Source organism: Beta vulgaris, chromosome 6 (assembly GCF_026745355.1).
Source record: "Beta vulgaris subsp. vulgaris cultivar EL10 chromosome 6, EL10.2, whole genome shotgun sequence".
NCBI lineage: Eukaryota > Viridiplantae > Streptophyta > Magnoliopsida > Caryophyllales > Amaranthaceae > Beta > Beta vulgaris.
Genome location: NC_079207.1, coordinates 10377951 through 10397774, shown reverse-complemented (window position 1 = coordinate 10397774; position 19824 = coordinate 10377951). Strand labels below are relative to the sequence as shown.

The following is a 19824-nucleotide window of genomic DNA, read 5'->3' as shown; positions in this document are numbered from 1 at the left end:
ATTTTGAAATTAAAATAAAAAACTCTCATGTCGGCCCGCCAGTCCGCTAGGTCCATGAATTGCCAGAACTGCGAAAACCGGGAACAGACCGGTGTGGGCCAAGATTTTTCATCATGTGGACCAACCCGACCAAACCGTGAATTTCATGGTCTGGTCCTGAGACTTGAAATCTCAGCCCGACCCACTAGGTCCCACGAACCACCCTGCCCAGCCCGCACCAGTGGCCATCTCTACTTTGAGCGTGCATTGTTCCTCGTGATTATAAGTTCAATTTGATTCGGGGTAGGATTTATTATTGCATTGATTCATAATAGTGGAAATACTTTACTAGAGCTTTTATTCATTATATTTTTTTAGAGCCCGTCTTGGGTTTAACATGTTACAACATAAATTATGGTGTAACAAAGACTCACACATGGGCATAAAAAGGACAAAAACACGTGCTTCATTAAGTACCCAATAAAAAGCACGAAATTTCACCCATCACTCCGATATAACTCGAAAAACCTAAAACTAATTAAACTCAATAATGGCGGAATAATACGATGAATTGGAGAATCCAGCTCAAATCATCGCTAAAAGCTGGAATCTATATCGAATGTAAGAGATGAGTATTATTTTCAGTGGACGTTCACGTTCTGACTCCATGTTGTTTTTTGTACTTCCTCCGTTTCGTTTCAATTGAAACGTTTGCTTTTTCACACAACCCAACACGCTTCTTTGATAATTAATATCTTTAGTTGTGCACACGTAAAAAAAATAAAAAGAAAAGTTATAATTTGATAATATGCATCGAGACGAATCTAACACCATTCCACTTGACCATGTTTTTCTTTATATAATGACAATAAATTGGAGTTAAAATTGATTAATGGATAGAGTATGTTTTCTTGTTGATTTAGTGTTCTTACGTAAGTTTTGCCGAGATTTTGTACACAGTTTTAGTGTACAACGTTCGAAGTTAAGGAAAAATAATATTTTTAACTCTAAAGGGTCCCGTAAACGAGAGCTAGGAGGAGCAGATGCTGGAAAGATGAGTATATGTTTTGAGTTTTCTTTTACTAATTGTTTTTGCTTAGAAACTGTCAAAGGTAAGTGTAATGTTGAGAGTCTTGAAATCCCGAGAACGTCTAAGGAGCTGAGCAAGAGGTCTCCGATAATCCTGCAAAACACAACGAAAAACTGGCCCGCGGATGTTCCCAGGAAAGCCCCTCTGACACTCAAGTCATATGAGATTGAGGTAGAGAGAGAAAGTGAGTAAATGTAGAGCGAGATGCTCTGGTTCTCTGTAGGTAAGAATTTAATACCTTTGTCTGATGGGACAACCCCTATTTATAGAGGATGGGACCTATAATAAATGAGGGAATTTAGTCGGCTCCAGCTGGTGAGGATTATGTTCCCTAGAGGTAGGGGTATTTTAGTAACATCATCATAGATGGGCCAGTCCAGGAAATGGGCCCAAACAATTAGCCCCACGGCAAGTAATCGGAATAAAGATTTTTCATTCTTAGTGCGGTTGATTGGCGGAAGAATAATGTTTTTTCCGAGGTTGAATGATGCCTTGAGTTAGTTATCTGGCGCTAGGTTTAACCAAGCACGGGGGTCCGAGAGGGTCAGCCTCGAGGGGGTCCGAGTGGGTCAGCCCCGAGGGAGTCCGAGAGGGTCAGCCTCTAGGGGGTCCAAGAGGGTTAACCCCAAGGAAGTCCGAGAGGGTTAGCCCCAAGGGGGTTCGAGAGTGTCAGCCTCGAGGGGGTCCGAGAAGGTCAGCCTCGAGGCCGTCCGAGACGGTCAGCCCCGAGGGGGTCCGAGAGGGTCCGCCCCGAGGGGGTATGAGATGGTCAACCTTGAGGGGCCCGAGTAGGTAAGCCTCGAGCGGGTCTGAGAGGGTCAACCCCGAGGGGGTCCGAGAATGTCAGCCTCGAGGGGGTCCGAGAGGGTCGGCCCCGAGGAGTCCGAGTAGGTCAGCCCCGAGGGGGTCCAAGTAGGTCACCCCCGAGGGGGTCCGAGAGGATCAACCTTGGGGGGGGGTCCGAGAGGGTTGCATCATAGGGCTTCTTCGCTCGATTTGGCTCCTAGACCAAGGCACTCATTTCCCGAGTCCAGTTAGATGCCAAAAAACTATTGTAACAGCCCGCTCTTCCGAGCTGCTAACGAAACACACTCAACATCCATAAACAATAATTATATCTTAAATAAATTACTTCGCGGCGGAAAAATTCCTTAAATACACCAAATATCTCGAATAAAATTCCCAAAATGATATATACAATGAAATATCAGAAACTATTCCTGAATCAACTATCTAAATACAAACTCAATCCTTAATCTAGGACGACATCATAATCTTGCTTCACTTCCAATTCCGAGCTCTGAATATCAAACCTGCAAATTCAGGGAAAAAATACAAAACAAAACAAAATTCCAAAATGAGTAAAAAACTCGTAACCTTTGCTTCAACCCGTTATAAACATTTTATTTCTCAAATCATTTTCATGTCATTACAACGCTGGCATAGCTCACTCTCTTAAACAAATCAGTGGCAAGTACGGGCTTTGGACAAAGGACAAACGCTGCCTCCGAGGTTCATTATGGAGCCCAGCAATACTACCCCTAAGGTTCGTTATGGAACGTAGCCGACCGTATCAGGTCAAAAGAAGTAACCATCCTCCATCCATACCTTGCCCACTTTCTATTTTTAGCTCATAAACTAAGCCAGCAAAACATTTGCATATTCATATTCATCGAATGACATTTCCAGAATCAACTCATAACATCACATTCATAACTATGGCCATAGTACGAACTTAATTGTAAAAAACAGAATAGAGATCCACACACACATGGGCATGAGTAAATTATTTTACTGAACATAAAAGTTACCTTATACGCATCATCGATTTTTTTGAGTAGTTCACCACCAAGAATAATCATGGGCAATTGATCGCCAACTCTAACTTGAACTCCACAATAATTTACCTCACAACAAAAACAATAATCAATAACCAATCTTAACTAATCTAATTAACTTCTCTTAATACAACCACTATGCTAATCAAACTAAATCCCGCAAATAGAAACTAACTAATTTTATAACTCCTACACTTATCTTCAAATATATCAACTCTAACCACACAACATTAACCACAACAACACCCACCCAACAACACCTACTACAACAGAGCAACAACAACAACTTCACCACCACCAACAATTATAACATCATCGAACAACAACAATACAACGACGACAACAATATAATAACTACAGCGCAGCTACAACAACAAACAACAACAACTTAACACCACCACTACAACAATAATATACAATACCACAACAACATAACAAAACTACTAACAACAACAATACATCAACAACTTGGCTTGAATTACGAATTAAAGGGTCCAAATTAAGAACAAAGAGGAAATTTACCTCTGCTCTACTATGAGCAGCGAAGAACATGGGATAAAGGGGTTTTTTGAAGCTTTGACGAAGCTAGCAAGGTTCCGGCGAGGCTAAGCAACAACAACACGACGCGAGCGGTAGGAATCCGGCAGTCGTTTGTCAACAAGACCGCGCAGCAACAAGACGCTTTACACCATAAACAGGGCACGAACAGGACGAGAAGGAGAGAGAAAAACAGGACAACATCACCAGCAACCAACAACAACAACCGCGGCAGCAGCGCAAGTAGCAGCAGCGACGACGTCCGGCGATCTGTTCGTCGGTGGAGCACCAGCAGGACACGAGAGAGAGAAAAATTGGGGGTTCGGGTTTTTCAATTTTAGGGGTTGGGGTTTTGGTTTGTCGAGCAAAAGAACAGGGGAGGGTTTCATTTTGGGTTTTGAAATGGGTTTTTTGGGTTCTCATGTTTTAGATTCATCGAGCAAAATAATGAAATAAAGTGATGGGTTTTGGAAATCTTTCCTTAACCGACAAGAAAACATATGGGTTTGGGTTTCTATTTTGGGCAAATAATCTGCAACAAATTACACTTAGAGCCATAATATACTACCTCCGTTTCTTAATAAGTGCAACATTTCCCTTATTTGGAATAGTCACAATAAGTGCAACCAAGCTCAAAATGGTAAAAAAAATTCAATATTATTACAAATATGCCACCGAAAAGCAAGAGGAGACCACAACTTTTTTGTTTCATCACTTGAATTACTCTACTTTATTATGGTCCCAACTTTCTCTCTCTACATTCCTTGGTAGTCCCCCACTTTCTCTATGTTGCACTTATTAAGAATCGGAGGAAGTACATTATTAATAATAATAATAACTACATAGAATTAATATAACAAATATATTGCAACACGACAAAATAATCATACTCCATCTCTAATAAATTAAGAATTTCCGAAACATAATTAACTTAATAAATATATTTAACGTTTAAATAAACGCTCTTAAAAACAGGGCTATTACAACTATACATAGTTGTTTTTCTGCTAAAGTCACTAGGGCGCTTCTCTTATGACCGAGAAGGTGCTTATCAAGTAATTCTCGGCTCCGGGGGAATAGTGACTCCCATGTTCCCCGATGAGGGCTCACAACTAGGGCTAGCAATCAGGTCGGGTCGGGTCGGGTTCAGGTCGACCTATTTAGGTAAACAGGTCAGAACCTATGAACCCGAACCCGACCTGTTTAGGTAAACAGGTCAGAAAATTAAACCTGAACCCAACCCGGAGTTAATCGGGTTGACCCGAACCCGACCTGTTTAACCCGATTGCTGAATAGCTTCAATTTTGCCCAAAAAAATCCTAATTTTTTACAGACTTTTTTCTAACACACATCGATCTATTCCAAATTTCCAACTATCCAACCTTCAAATTTATAACAAAGAAATCGACATCCAATTGCATCCAACTTTCAAGTTAGAAAATTAAAAGTTAAATCCAAGTATCCAACTACACAAGTAGTCAAGTACCAACATTCAAATTTCAAACAAAGAAACCAACACTCCATCAAAATATACTAAATACGCTAAAAGTTAATTTGCAACTACAATATATAAGTCTGCCAATTACAATACAAAATCCATCAAACATCATTATAAAATCAGCATCAAGCTTGGCTAGACATGAGAGTTCTCTTCTTCCTCAGATGAAGCCTCCAAATCAACAATCAACATGATTAGAAGGGAGGTCAGCCATCTGCATTAACAGATATGAAGCAAAAAATAAGAACAACTTAACAAAACTGTTATAGTACAAAACAAGAAAAAAAAATGAAGATACAAAACGACTATAAAAGAGGGAAAAAAACAGCAAATATCGAGTTCAAAAAAACAGCAAACTAAACCTTTCCATCAGTATGACTAACCACATAACATAACAAAATGAAGATACAAAACAGAGGGGAAAAGAAATTACAAAACATAGGCGAAAACAAGATTAAACAAACTGAAGAACTAAACAAAATGATTAAACAAAAAATGAAATTTGAAGAACTAAACAAACTGAAACAAATTCGAAGGATTAAAGAAAAAGTGACAAAAACAAAGTGAACTCACCAAGATTTGAACTTAACAAAATGAAACTTATGTAGCAAACTCACTGAACAAAAAATGATTAAGCAAAAAATAAAATTTGAAGAACTAAACAAACTAAACAAATTTGAAGGATTGAAGATAAAGTGGAAAAAAACAAAATGAACTTACCAAAATTTGGATTAAGGGCGATGCAAGAATGAAAGAGTGAGAGAGAGAGTTGAAAATTGAAATGTTAGGGTTTTTGGCTTTGTGCCGTTTAGATTTTGTGAAATGTTAGGGTTTTACTTTTTAACCTTTGTTTTTATACTGTAGTCATAACTCATAAATGACAGGGTTTTATCTTTTATGTTTTTACATTGGGCTTGGCCCAAATCTGGTATATTAACTCAAATTTTAAACGGGTTATGTGGGTTATTTTCGGGTTGGGATTTTCAACCCGAACCTAACCCAATTAATTTCAGGTCGGGTTCAGGTCGACCCAATTACTTAAATGGGTCGAATTTTTTTCCCAAACCCTTTTATTTCGGGTCGGGTTCGGGTCGGGTTATCGAGTTGAGTCGACTTTTGCCAGCCCTACTCACAACGCTACTCGGATCCCGAGTAGGTCCAATTAACGATACTTAGCCGTTTTTCGGCTAAGTTGCTAGGACACTCCTCTTATGACTGAGGAGGTGCCAACGAAGGAGTTTCTCGACTCGGGGTAGCTAAGAGCCCTATGTTCCCAAGGAGGGCTCACAACGCTACTCAGATCTCGAGTAGGTCCAATTAACGAGACTTAGCCGTTTTTCGGCTAAGTTGCTAGGACTCTCCTGGTATGACCAGGAGGTGCCAATGAAGGAGTTTCTCGACTCGGGGAGGGCTAATGAGCCCTATGTTACCCGAGTAGTTTTCACAACGCTACTCGGATCCTGAGTAGGTCCAATTAACGATACTTAGCCGTTTTTCGGCTAAGTTGCTAGGACGCTCCTCTTATGACTGAGGAGGTGCCATGAAGGAGTTTCTAGAATCGGGGGAGCTAATGAGCCCTATGTAACCCGAGGAGGTTTCACGATGCTACTCGGATCCCGGGTAGGTCCAATTAACGTGACTTAGCCGTTTTTCGGCTAAGTTGCTGGGACGCTCCTCTTATGACGGAGGAGGTGCCAATGAAGGACTTTCTAGACTCGGGGGAGCTAATGAGCCCCATGCTACCCGAGGAGGTTTCGCGACACTACTCGAATCCCGAGTAGGTCAAATTAACGACACTTAGTCGTTTTTCGACTAAGTTGCTAGGACGCTCCTCTTATGACCGAGGAAGTCCAATGAAGGAATTTCTCGACCCGAGGGGGCTAATGAGCCTTATGTTTCCCGAGGAGGTTTCACGATGCTACTCGGATTCTGAGTAGGTGCAATTAACGATACTTATCCATTTCTCGACTAAGTTGCTAGGACGCTCCTCTTATGACCAAGGAGGTGCTAATGAATGAGTTTCTCGTCTCGGGGGGGCTAATGAGCCTTATGTTTCCCGAGGAGGTTTCATGACGCTACTCGGATCTGGAGTAGGTCCAATTAACGATACTTAGCTGTTTTTCGGTTAAGTTGCTACGGTGCCCCTCTTATGACCGAGGAGGTGCCAATGAAGGAGTTTCTCGACTCGCGGGGGGGGGGGGGGGCTAATGAGCCTTATGTTACCAGAGGAGGTTTCACGACGCTACTCGAATCCCGAGTAGGTCCAATTAACGATATATTGCTGTTTTTCGACAAAGTTGCTAGGACGCTCCTCTTATGACTGAGGAGGTGCCAATGAAGGAGTTTCTCTACTCGGGGGGGGGGGGGGGGGGGCTAATGAGCCCCATGTTTCCCAATCGAGGAGGTCTCACGACGCTACTCGGATCCCGAGTAGGTCCAATTAACGATACTTAGCCATTTTTTGGCTAAGTTGCTAGGACACTCCTCTTATGACCGAGGAGGTGCCAATGAAGGAGTTTCTCGACTCGGGAGAGCTAATGATCCCTAAGTTACCTGAGGAGGTTTCACGATGCTACTCGGATCCTGAGTAGGTCCAATTAACGATACTTAGTCTTTTTTCGACTAAGTTGCTAGGACGATGCTCTTATGACCAAGGCGGTGCCAATGAAGGAGTTTCTCGACTCGGGCGACTAATGAGCCCCTTGCTTGGCCGAGGAGGTTGATTTATTTGCACTTAGCTATTTTCGCTAAGTGATAGGGCACTCCAGGCATGGCCGAGGAGGTACCGCGAGATATGTCAACTCGGGGGGATAATGAGCTCCTTTCTTGGCCGAGGAGGTTGATTTGCTAAGACAGTGATAGTCGGTCGGGGCGCTCCTCTACGATCGAAGGGATGCCATTGGAGAAACTCTTGACTCGGGGGGCTGACTAACACCACCATACCTCGATTCAACTCCATAACCCAATCCCGTCATTTCACCGCAATTATGTTAATGAATATCAATAACCATCACTCAATAAAACTCATATCAAGAATTATTCCAATTCACTTTCTTAGTATAAACCATTTCAATAACGGTTATTTCACCAAATACCCCTGACAAAAAAAATTATTCACCAAATACCCCAGTTTTTTTCAAAATTTACCAGATACCCCTATCTTTTAAAAAAATTCACCAGATACCCTTACTATTAACGCACGTTAGTGCTCCGTTAGCCTGTATTTACAAGTTTGCCACAAGTCAACTTAATTAGCCCTAAGTCAACTTAATTAGCCCTAATTAACCTAATTAAACCTTATTAAACCTTAAACTCTCCCTAACCCAACCCCCCAAACCCTAGACACACCAGCCCCACCACCCAACCCCAGCACTACCCCCTCCCCTCCCCCTCGCCGGCAACCCCGCATACCCCTTTCCGGCAGCCCCCTCCTCTCCCCCTCCCTCACTCTCATCGCACCTCCCCTCCCCCTCCCTCATTCTCGTCGCGCCTCCCCTCCCCCTCCCTCACTCTCGTCGGCCCCGCCAGCTGCTGCTGTTGTTTCTGGTTCATCGGGGGAGAGAGAAAAGTCGGAAATTCGCGCGAATTTAGGGGAGGGGGCTGCCGGAAAGGGGAGGCGCGATGGAATGAGGGGGGAGGCGCAACGAGAGTGAGGGAGAGGGAGGGGGCTGTCGGAAAGGGGAGGCGCGATGGAAGGAGGCGCGATGGAAGGAGGGGGAGGGGAGGCGCGAACGAGGCGAATGGAGGGGAGGGGGCGGCGCGACTGGCGGGGATGGAGAGGGGGGCGGCGTGACTGGCGGGGAAGGGGAGGGGGGCTGGGTGGTGGGGCTAGGGTTGTCGGGGGGTGGTGGGTTAGGGGAGAGAGAGGGAGGGGTTAGATTAGTTAGGTTTTTTAGGGTTTTTTGTAATATCCCGAAAATTTAAACCTTCCTAAATTAATTAATAATAAATAGTGATTATATTTTTCCTTTAATTATAAGGTATGACTAAATTTTGTTACTCTATACCCAAGTAAAGTGATAATTAATTCGTTAAATAAATATATGTTGCAAATAATAATAAAGTTATGTTAGATTAGACATTAACAATAAATTAGAGTAAGGAAACAAAGTAGTAAACAAATTGATTTCTTTACAAAAAATAGTATTAGGATTCAAAAAAAAAAAAAAAAAAAAAAAAAAAAAAAAAAAAAAAAAAAAAAAAAAAATCAAAAACATATGCTACTGTTTCATTGTTTTTCCAAAACAACCCGACAACGGAAATGGTAATCCAAACCAGATTTTTTTCACATAAACAAACTCAACTGCAATTAGAAACTTCAATTCAATTCAAACCACCTAAAAATCTGATTTTTATACTCAAACCCACCCAATTTCAGTTTTTCTTCATCAATCAACCCACCAAATTATGAAATTTATCCCCAACTATGCCTATAAATACCCATTTCTTCCTCCTCAATTCACCACCACAACCATTCCACTTTCTTCGCCGGAAAACCACACCTTCGCCGGAAAAACGCCTCCAAAACCACCCCCAAAACTTCTGTTTTTGAACCACCACTCTCTCTCCTCTGTTTCGTCAGCCACACAACCCCCACCGCAGCACCACTGCCGTCGTACTTCTGCCGCCACACACAACCACCACACCGTCACTCACCCGCACGTTATCCTCCTTCGTTCGCCACCCTTCCTCTCGCCCAACTCGTCTCTCTTGCTCCCCATCTCTCTCGTGCTTCCCTCTCTCTCCTCGTGCGCCGCCCAGAAACCACCGGAGTCCCGCGCCTCCAGCAACGCTGCCTCGCCACTGCTGTCGGAGCCCCGACCCCGCCCAGCCAGTCTCTCCTCTGCTTTCTCCTTTCGGTCCTGCTCAATTGAGCAGAGGTATACAAATACCCTCTCTTAACTTATTAAGCTCATTTTATCCTCCTTGTTTTGTTTAATTGAATTAAGCCCAAACATAGACCTTGTTACTCAATTTGTTGGCCAAAGTAAAATCTGATTTTAATTAAACTCACTAATAAGATCCATGTATTTAATTTGTTAGAATGGGCTAATTAATTAGGTTATTTCTTTAATTAGTTGTTCTAATCAAGCAACAAGACCTAAACGAATTTAGATAATTATCACCGATGATTCACCTTATTTTTGTAATATGAAATTGTTAGAGTTACTTAAGTTAGTGGATTAAATTATAAATTTACAATAATTATTTATGATAATAAACGTATAATATTACGAATTGACAAGAAAACTTAGCAATAACGTCACCTAGTAATTATCAATATATTCTTATAATATGAAAATAATAAAGGAATGTTAGTAATTTACGATTAATTGGGTTACGATAATTGAAATTGTTTTATTAACTTGTTGAAGATAATTTATGTATTAAATTGAACAAGGTACTTAATAGGATAACATATGATAAGTTAAATTATAATTCTATTAATTATAGTAACGTAAGTAAAGTTAATTATAAAAGTTGAAATAATGAATCTTTGTAACATCACCAACGACCACTGTTTTAATTTATAAAATGACGAATATGTTTAAAGGGACCATATGACTAGTGGAACGAAGTTTCGAACGAAAGGTTAACAAGAGTATAACATGATCTTAATGTTCAATTTATAAATACGAAATGGTTATAACAAGACGTTCATGCTCACAAATAATGAATTACGACTTAGACGCTAAGTTGTTAAGCGAAAAGGGAGCCTACGACTTTATATCAACCACCAAAGAAGTTAATATATAAAACTCCTCACAGCACTCCTAAAATAGAAACATGATGGAAAGGATCAGTAACTCAGAATTCGAATAAAATATTAACAAGTCTTTTTATTAATCCCTTAATTGATTAGATTAAACGGAAAGGATATTACAGCCTCCCCGGCTTTCAAGGTTATTAAGCAGGATCCAGGTAACATCTATTGCTAACACCCACGATCCCCTTCGAAATGTGTTTGTGAAATGATGTTTATAATTATGTTAAGATATTTGCATGTGATTCTTATATGGATTGTGGGATTAAATTTTTTCGAATGATTTCGTAAATGATGATCTTATGACTTATTGATGCTCAAGTATGATTCATGAAAGATCTGTGGCTTATGCCGATGAATGCTAAACAAACGAAACATGATAAATAAAAGTGAAAGAGGTTCTGGCAGTATAATGTTACGCTTATCTACTTTATGGTCGTGCACGTACCTTCGCACCGCCGTACATCCGAAAAGGGAGCTGGGCTCCTTGAGGGGTACCGCATGCTATTTTGGTGCGAGCGGTGTATCCAAAAAGGGAGCGGGGCTCCTTGAGGATCATCGCATGGTGGTGTATCCAAAAAGGGAGCTGGGCTCCTTGAGGATCATCACATGGTGGTGTACCCAAAAAGGGAGCTGGGCTCCTTGAGGGTCATCACATGTCTATACTCGTCAGTTACCAAGCTAAAAGATGAAAAGATAATGGGAACTTATGAAGTATCATGATGCTATTTATAAATGTTTACTTTGCTATTATTTCATTACGAATTTGAAATATGTTTTACTATATTCTCTTCTCCCTGTTTGCAAATAAAATGAATTGAAATGAATTTACGTTGTTAGGGTAGAATGTTACTGAGCTTCGGCTCATGATGTTTTGTTTTCTGTTTTAGGTATGAGCATAGCCATTGCAAGTGCGCTGTTAATAAGGAACATGTTCAAGGGAAAGTGGCGGTATCTGGTGTTGGAGAAATTATTATTATTATTTGGTCGAGTATTTATGTATAGATATCAAGGACTATTTAAGGTTGCATTGTATTAGTGGGCCATATCCCACATGCTTAAGTTCCATTTCCGCTGCAAGTATGTGCAATTGTGTTTAATTAAGGTTATGAATTTTCGGGCCATTACAGAGTGGTATCAGAGCCGAAACCTAGCCGGAAGTGCGGAGTATTAGACTTTGCACTGCCTAGGTACGATCATTTGGGAAATTAGATATTGAGAGGGTCAAGATTAATAAATGACCATTTGGGTAATAGAGTCTAAGAAATGAGATGTGAATCGAAAAGTTGTGAGGTTTACGCCTAGGTATGATCCTTTGGGAAATTAGAAAATGAGAAACTCAAGGCTAATGCATGACCAGTTGGGTAATTGAGTCTAAGAAACGAGATGATGAATGGTTAATTTATGAGGTTTGCGCCTAGGTATGGCCCTTTTGAGAAATTAGGCATTGAAAAACTTGAGGTGAATTGATCGTTATTCGAGTTAATAATGGATTACATGATATGTGATGTTGAATAAAAAAATTTATGAGGATTTCACCGAGGTATGAATTTTGAGGAAACTTAGATGTGGAGTAGCTCGAGGATAACTTGATGGTTATTTGAGTAATAGAGACTAATGACTTGTGAATAATCTTTTGAAGCATGAGTAGTTATATCTCACATCAAAGTTAGACACAAAAAGGGGTCAACGAGATAACATAAAGAATACTTGGAGATATTTCAGTGCATGAACTTTTGGATGATAAAAAGGTTAAGTCTAAGGAATATAAACATCCTAGGTTAACTGTATTGTGGACACTATCGAAGTTGTAACTTGGGATCGATTTTATTTTTATGAAGGTTCGTGCGAGGATCTCTTGATTAGGAAAAACTTTCAAGGGAAATTAGGATTTTTACTTGAGGACTTAGAAAGTAAGTAACTTCATTGCAGTCATGAAAATTTTGAGTTTAAAGGTTGAAATACGTTATAATGTGGTATGAACTAGTATTAGGTGTTATGGTTTTGCTGAACAACGAATTATGGCTTTTAAGTGAAGCATTAATTTAAGAAGTTAGACAAATTATTAGCTTGAAGGAATAAGGATGTACCATTTGGAGATATAATAACTACGTGGAGTATAACTAGGAAGTAAGCATTTGGATATCGAAAGAAATTTTGAGAAGTTCTTAACCATTAAGGTCATCATATTTCGAATATTTTATGAAGATATTGGACAGGACATCTTGTATTTGGAGAACTAGGTATAACACTTTGTGACGATGATAATGACTCTAGTATGATTATTCAGATAACTTGGAATGTGTACTAGATAATATTGAATGCTCAGGTTCATAGGAAGATGACATGTTGCGATGAATGTGGAGAAAATTGAAGTTGGGATAAACAGTAAACGCTATTTGGGTTTGATAAAGCGAGCAATGAACCTTGCGCATATCAGGAAAATGTATAATTGGGTTGGACATATGTAACAACATTGTTAAGAAATAGACGCTTAGCCTCGGGACAGTGATAATGAATCAGGTTTGATAAGACGACTGAAATTAAGGATATATGAATAAGAAATAGAAAACTCGAGGTTTTAGGAATATTTTACTAGATGATATTATTATAATTTTGATGATTTCAAAAGTCTGACAAAGTTCATGCTATAGAATGATGGATGGTGAAAAGATAAAGGACCTACAGAGGTGTGCGAGGAATAGTTAAGCCAGATGGTGAATTATAAATTAAGGACAAGTTCGATTCATAAATATGGGCTAAATATTTCTATGAAATTGGGTGGACCAAGTAGTAATTGTGTTAATGATTTTGAAATTCATGGAAATTGATTTATTTTGGGAATTTGACATTATCTTTAGGATTGTAACGTTTGTTTTGATATTATGTGACTAATAGATATAGAGACTTGAATAAGGAACAAAATTGTGATAAGGGTATTAAGTGAAGATAGTACATGAACCTAAACTCTTACTTGAATGATGAATGACCTTATTGGATAAAAATTATTGGTGCATATGTTGGAGGAAGAAAGAAAGTACAACCAAATTACTTGTAAGCAGTGCTTACCTTAACAACCCTATCCCGAGATATTCTCAAAGCCATCAAATTCAATGATATTCTTGAGTAAGGGTATAATGCTAGTTCTGATTAGTGATAAGTCGTTAATAATTGAATTTTTAGATATAAGTTTGATGCCTTAGGAATACTGATAAAACCATATGTAAATACGTACATGCTTTAGATCATAATAAAAAGATGAGTAACTTAGTACAAATGTATATTTTTCTGTGACCAAAGAAATGTGTTATGCAAGGTTTTGAAATCCAATCTGCTGACTAATTGTATTATGAATTATGAGATTTCAAATATGAATTTTTTGAGCGAGTCAACGAAATAGCTTATTGTTTAGCGCTGCCGACAGATTTGGATAGAGTCCACAATGCTTTAATGTGTCAATGCTGAGAAAATACATACTAGATCCTAATCGTGTGATTCAACACGAACTCCTAGAGCTTAGAAATGACCTAACATATGAAGGAAGACCGATTGAAGTTCTCGATCGACGAGAAAAACAACTTAGGAATACAGTAATCCCTATGGTAAAAGTCCTATGGGCTAACCATTCGTCGTCAGAAGCCACTTGGGAAGTAAAAGATCAAATGAAAACGAAATACTCTCACCTCTTTGCTTAGATGATGATTCTGTGAAGTTACTCATAATATGCATGTGAATATTTGACTTTGAAATTATGTGCCTGTATATATGTATATATGAGTAAATGAAAATATGATTATTGGCTATCATTATTAAGTTTCGAGGACGAAACTTTTTCTAAGGGGGAGAGGATGTAATATCCCGAAAATTTAAACCTTCCTAAATTAATTAATAATAAATAGTGATTATATTTTTCCTTTAATTATAAGGTATGACTAAATTTTGTTACTCTATACCCAAGTAAAGTGATAATTAATTCGTTAAATAAATATATGTTGCAAATAATAATAAAGTTATGTTAGATTAGACATTAACAATAAATTAGAGTAAGGAAACAAAGTAGTAAACAAATTGATTTCTTTACAAAATAATAGTATTAGGATTCAAAAAGAAAAAAAAGAAAAGAAAGAAAAGAAAAAGAAAAAAAAAAAAAAAAAAAAATCAAAAAACATATGCTACTGTTTCATTGTTTTTCCAAAACAACCCGACAACGGAAATGGTAATCCAAACCAGATTTTTTTCACATAAACAAACTCAACTGCAATTAGAAACTTCAATTCAATTCAAACCCACCTAAAAATCTGATTTTTATACTCAAACCCACCCAATTTCAGTTTTTCTTCATCAAATCAACCCACCAAATTCATGAAATTTATCCCCCAACTATGCCTATAAATACCCATTTCTTCCTCCCTCAATTCACCACCACAACCATTCCACTTTCTTCGCCGGAAAACCACCACCTTCGCCGGAAAAACGCCTCCAAAACCACCCCCAAAACTTCTGTTTTTGAACCACCACTCTCTCTCCTCTGTTTCGGTCAGCCACCACAACCCCCACCGCAGCACCACTGCCGTCGTACTTCTGCCGCCACACACAACCACCACACCGTCACTCACCCGCACGTTATCCTCCTTCGTTCGCCACCCTTCCTCTCGCCCAACTCGTCTCTCTTGCTCCCCATCTCTCTCGTGCTTCCCTCTCTCTCCTCGTGCGCCGCCCAGAAACCACCGGAGTCCCGCGCCTCCAGCAACGCTGCCTCGCCACTGCTGTCGGAGCCCCGACCCCGCGCCCAGCCAGTCTCTCTCCTCTGCTTTCTCCTTTCGGTCCTGCTCAATTGAGCAGAGGTATACAAATACCCTCTCTTAACTTATTAAGCTCATTTTATCCTCCTTGTTTTGTTTAATTGAATTAAGCCCAAACATAGACCTTGTTACTCAATTTGTTGGCCAAAGTAAAATCTGATTTTAATTAAACTCACTAATAAGATCCATGTATTTAATTTGTTAGAATGGGCTAATTAATTAGGTTATTTCTTTAATTAGTTGTTCTAATCAAGCAACAAGACCTAAACGAATTTAGATAATTATCACCGATGATTCACCTTATTTTTGTAATATGAAATTGTTAGAGTTACTTAAGTTAGTGGATTAAATTATAAATTTACAATAATTATTTATGATAATAAACGTATAATATTACGAATTGACAAGAAAACTTAGCAATAACGTCACCTAGTAATTATCAATTATTTTATAATATGAAAATAATAAAGGAATGTTAGTAATTTACATTAATTGGGTTACGATAATTGAAATTGTTTTATTAACTTGTTGAAGATAATTTACGTATTAAATTGAACAAGGTACTTAATAGATAACAATATGATAAGTTAAATTATAATTCTATTAATTATAGTAACGTAAGTAAAGTTAATTATAAAAGTTGAAATAATGAATCTTTGTAACATCACCAACGACCACTGTTTTAATTTATAAAATGACGAATATGTTTAAAGGGACCTATGACTAGTGGAACGAAGTTTCGAACAAAGGTTAACAAGAGTATAACTGATCTTAATGTTCAATTTATAAAATACAAATGGTTATAACAAGACGTTCATGCTCACAAATAATGAATTACGACTTAGACGCTAAGTTGTTAAGGAAAAGGGAGCCTACGACTTTATATCAACCACCAAAGAAGTTAATATATAAAACTCCACACACTCCTAAAATGACACATGATGGAACAGGATCAAGAACTCAAATTGAATAAAATATTAACAAGTCTTTTTATTAATCCCTTAATTGATTAGATTAAACGGAAAGGATATTACAGCCTCCCCCGGCTTTCAAGGTTATTAAGCAGGAATCCAGGTAACATCTATTGCTAACACCCACGATCCCCTTCGAAATGTGTTTATGAAATGATGTTTATAATTATGTTAAGATTTTTGATGTGATTCTTATATGGATTGTGGGATTAAATATTTTTCGAATGATTTCGTAAATGATGATCTTATGATTATTGATGCTCAAGTATGATTATGAAAGATCTATGGCTTATGCCGATGAATGCTAAACGAACGAAACATGATAAATAAAAGTGAAAGAGGTTCTGGCAGTATAATGTTACGCTTATCTACTTTATGGTCGTGCACGTACCTTCGCACCGCCGTACACCGAAAAGGGAGCTGGGCTCCTTGAGGGGTACCGCATGCTATTTTGGTGCGAGCGGTGTATCCAAAAAGGGAGCGGGGCTCCTTGAGGATCATCGCATGGTGGTGTATCCAAAAAGGGAGCTGGGCTCCTTGAGGATCATCACATGGTGGTGTACCCAAAAAGGGAGCTGGGCTCCTTGAGGGTCATCACATGTCTATACTCGCCAGTTACCAAGCTAAAAGATGAAAAGATAATGGGAACTTATGAAGTATCAGATGCTATTTATAAATGTTTACTTTGCTATTATTTCATTACGAATTTGAAATATGTTTTACTATATTCTCTTCCCCTGTTTGCAAATAAAATGAATTGAAATGAATTTACGTTGTTAGGGTAGAATGTTACTGAGCTTCGGCTCATGATGTTTTGTTTTCTGTTTTAGGTATGAGCATAGCCATTGCAAGTGCGCTGTTAATAAGGAACATGTTCAAGGGAAAGTGGCGGTATCTGGTGTTGGAGAAATTATTATTATTATTTGGGTCGAGTATTTATGTATAGATATCAAGGACTATTTAAGGTTGCATTGTATTAGTGGGCCATATCCCACATGCTTAAGTTCCATTTCCGCTGCAAGTATGTGCAATTGTGTTTAATTAAGGTTATGAATTTTCGGGCCGTTACATTTTTTTAGGTTAATTAGAGTTTTTTAGGATTTTTTAGGGTTAATTAACACTAATGACTAACGGAGTTAACCGCCGTTAGTCATTAAGTGCATTATTTGTCATTTTTAAAAAAATTTGGGGTATCTGGTGAATTTTTTTAAAAGGTAGGGGTATCTGGTGAATTTTTAAAAAAGGTGGGGTATTTGGTGAATAAATTTTTTTTGTCAGGGGTATTTGGTGAAAAATCCGTTTCAATAATCTAAATGACAATTTCTAATTAAGAACATTAATCCAATTCTATAACTTACTATTCAATATAACCAGATAAGGCTTTCCATTAATCAAATGAAACTAATAAATTTTATTGAACTAACTTAAGAACTTCTAATCATAATTCTTTACCAGAACCAACAACACATCAACTAATGTTTATTAGCAAATTGAAGGAGCTATTCCAATTTGAGTTCATCACAGCCAATTCACAACCAAAGTACCACATTTATTCAACCAATCTTTGGACGTTCTTCATCGAGGAGGATTTCTAGACGAGGGTCCTTCCTAGAAGGAGAACGTCCCTGTCTTAACGTTCCTCGTCGAGGAGGATTTTTGGACGACGGTCTTTTGTAGAAAGAGAACGTCCATGTCTGGACGTTCCTCGTCGAGGAGGATATCTGGACGAGGGTCCTTCCTAGAAGGAAAGTAGCTAGTCTAGGTCGGTTTCCTTCTACAACTTGTCTCCATCCAAAATCCAAAGTTCTTTTGGGCGAGTACACTTTTGCTCGGCTTTTTGCTCGACTTCCTTTAGCATGCAAAGAGCATCCGAAATTTATGAATTTGCCACTTGTTTTTTTTTTTTTGGTCTAACCATCAAAACATTGGACAACATTTGAACTTCAAACAAATAATTCCAAGTTCAAATGTGACTCGTCCGAGAACCTAGACAATATTTCACTAGTAGAAAAACGACGATTTGCGTCGCCCCAAGTGCGTCGTATGTAAAACAGAACGACGTAAAAGGGTAATTTGCATCGCACGCAAAGAAGAGTGCGACGCACATCATGGGTAAGTTAGCACTAGTACGAGCTATATGCGTCGCACGTACCATAGGTGCGTTGCAAAAGCCCAATGTGTGTCGGACCACCTGGCACACACGACGCAAATTGTCTCCTCCTTGAAAAAAGAAAATTTCACTATCTGCATCGCATGGTACTTTGGTGCGTTGCAAAAGCTCGATTTGCGTCGGACCTCATGGCCCATCCGACGCAGATCCGCAGCCCACCAAACATTTAACATCAATATACTTGCAATTGGGCCTTATCTATCCGCGTTAGACCTTAATGTTGGTGCGACGCACATTCTTTTCCCCCTTTTAAAACAAAACTCAAACCCTACTAATTTTTCAAACCCACTAACCAACCGTCATTCTCCTTCCCTCTCTCTCCTTCCGCCTCTCTCTCTCCCCCTCTTTATTCTTCTCTTAGCTCGGTTTCTCAAACCCTACCAATTTCGCTCCTTTCACAGTTTCATCAACACTTTCATCAACATTCCCATAAAAAAAAAACACTTTCATCGTTTTCTCAACAAAGACGAAGGGTCAACAGTTAGATCTTCGACACTTAGATCTGCACTTTCATCGTTTTCTCAACAGTTAGATCTGCACTTTCATCAACACTTTCATCGTTTCCTCTCTCTTTCCCCAAAATCTCTAAATTTTTCGATTGTTTACAATCTCCTTGATTAATTTCAGTTAGATCTTTGACTTTGATTCTCTTTTTCTTCTCTCTTTATGTTAATTTTGATTGTGATAGAAATTTCAGAATAGTTTGGAAACCCTAATTCGTGAAATTTTCGATCTCCTTGATCAATTCGTGATTTTTGTCGCGATGTCCTCTCTCACTCTCACCGTCGAAAGGTGCGAGAAAGCTAAAGATGACGGCGCAAGAAAGTTGAAGATGATGGTGAATATTGAAGAAACATTAGGATTCAAATAAAAGTTGACGGTTAATGTTTTACCCAGATTGTATTGTTGATTGCTTTAGATTTTAGGGTTTTTTATTAGATCTAAATTTTGTTTTTTGGGGTTACATTTTATAATTTCGTTTTAGAGACATGAATTTTTAGGATTCTTTTGTGTTATATTTGATTTTGTTTTGTGATATATTTCGTTTTGTACTTCGAGTCATTTCAATGACTAGATTTTTTACTTGTTGATCTGAATAGAATGCTTTAAAATCTATATTAATTAAGTTCGTTAATTTCTATTCTCTTCAATCAGTGCGAGTGAAAAAAGAACCA

General features: G+C 38.7%; 1 long non-coding RNA gene across 1 annotated transcript; it reads left to right on the top strand.

The window, feature by feature from the left end:
- The first annotated feature begins 13559 nt into the window (after nt 1–13559).
- Nucleotides 13560–17928, top strand: LOC104890555 (uncharacterized). Its single transcript, XR_008970023.1, has 3 exons — nt 13560–15550; nt 16522–16582; nt 17310–17928. It is a non-coding gene; the product is annotated as an uncharacterized LOC104890555 (long non-coding RNA).
- The last annotated feature ends 1896 nt before the right edge of the window (nt 17929–19824 follow it).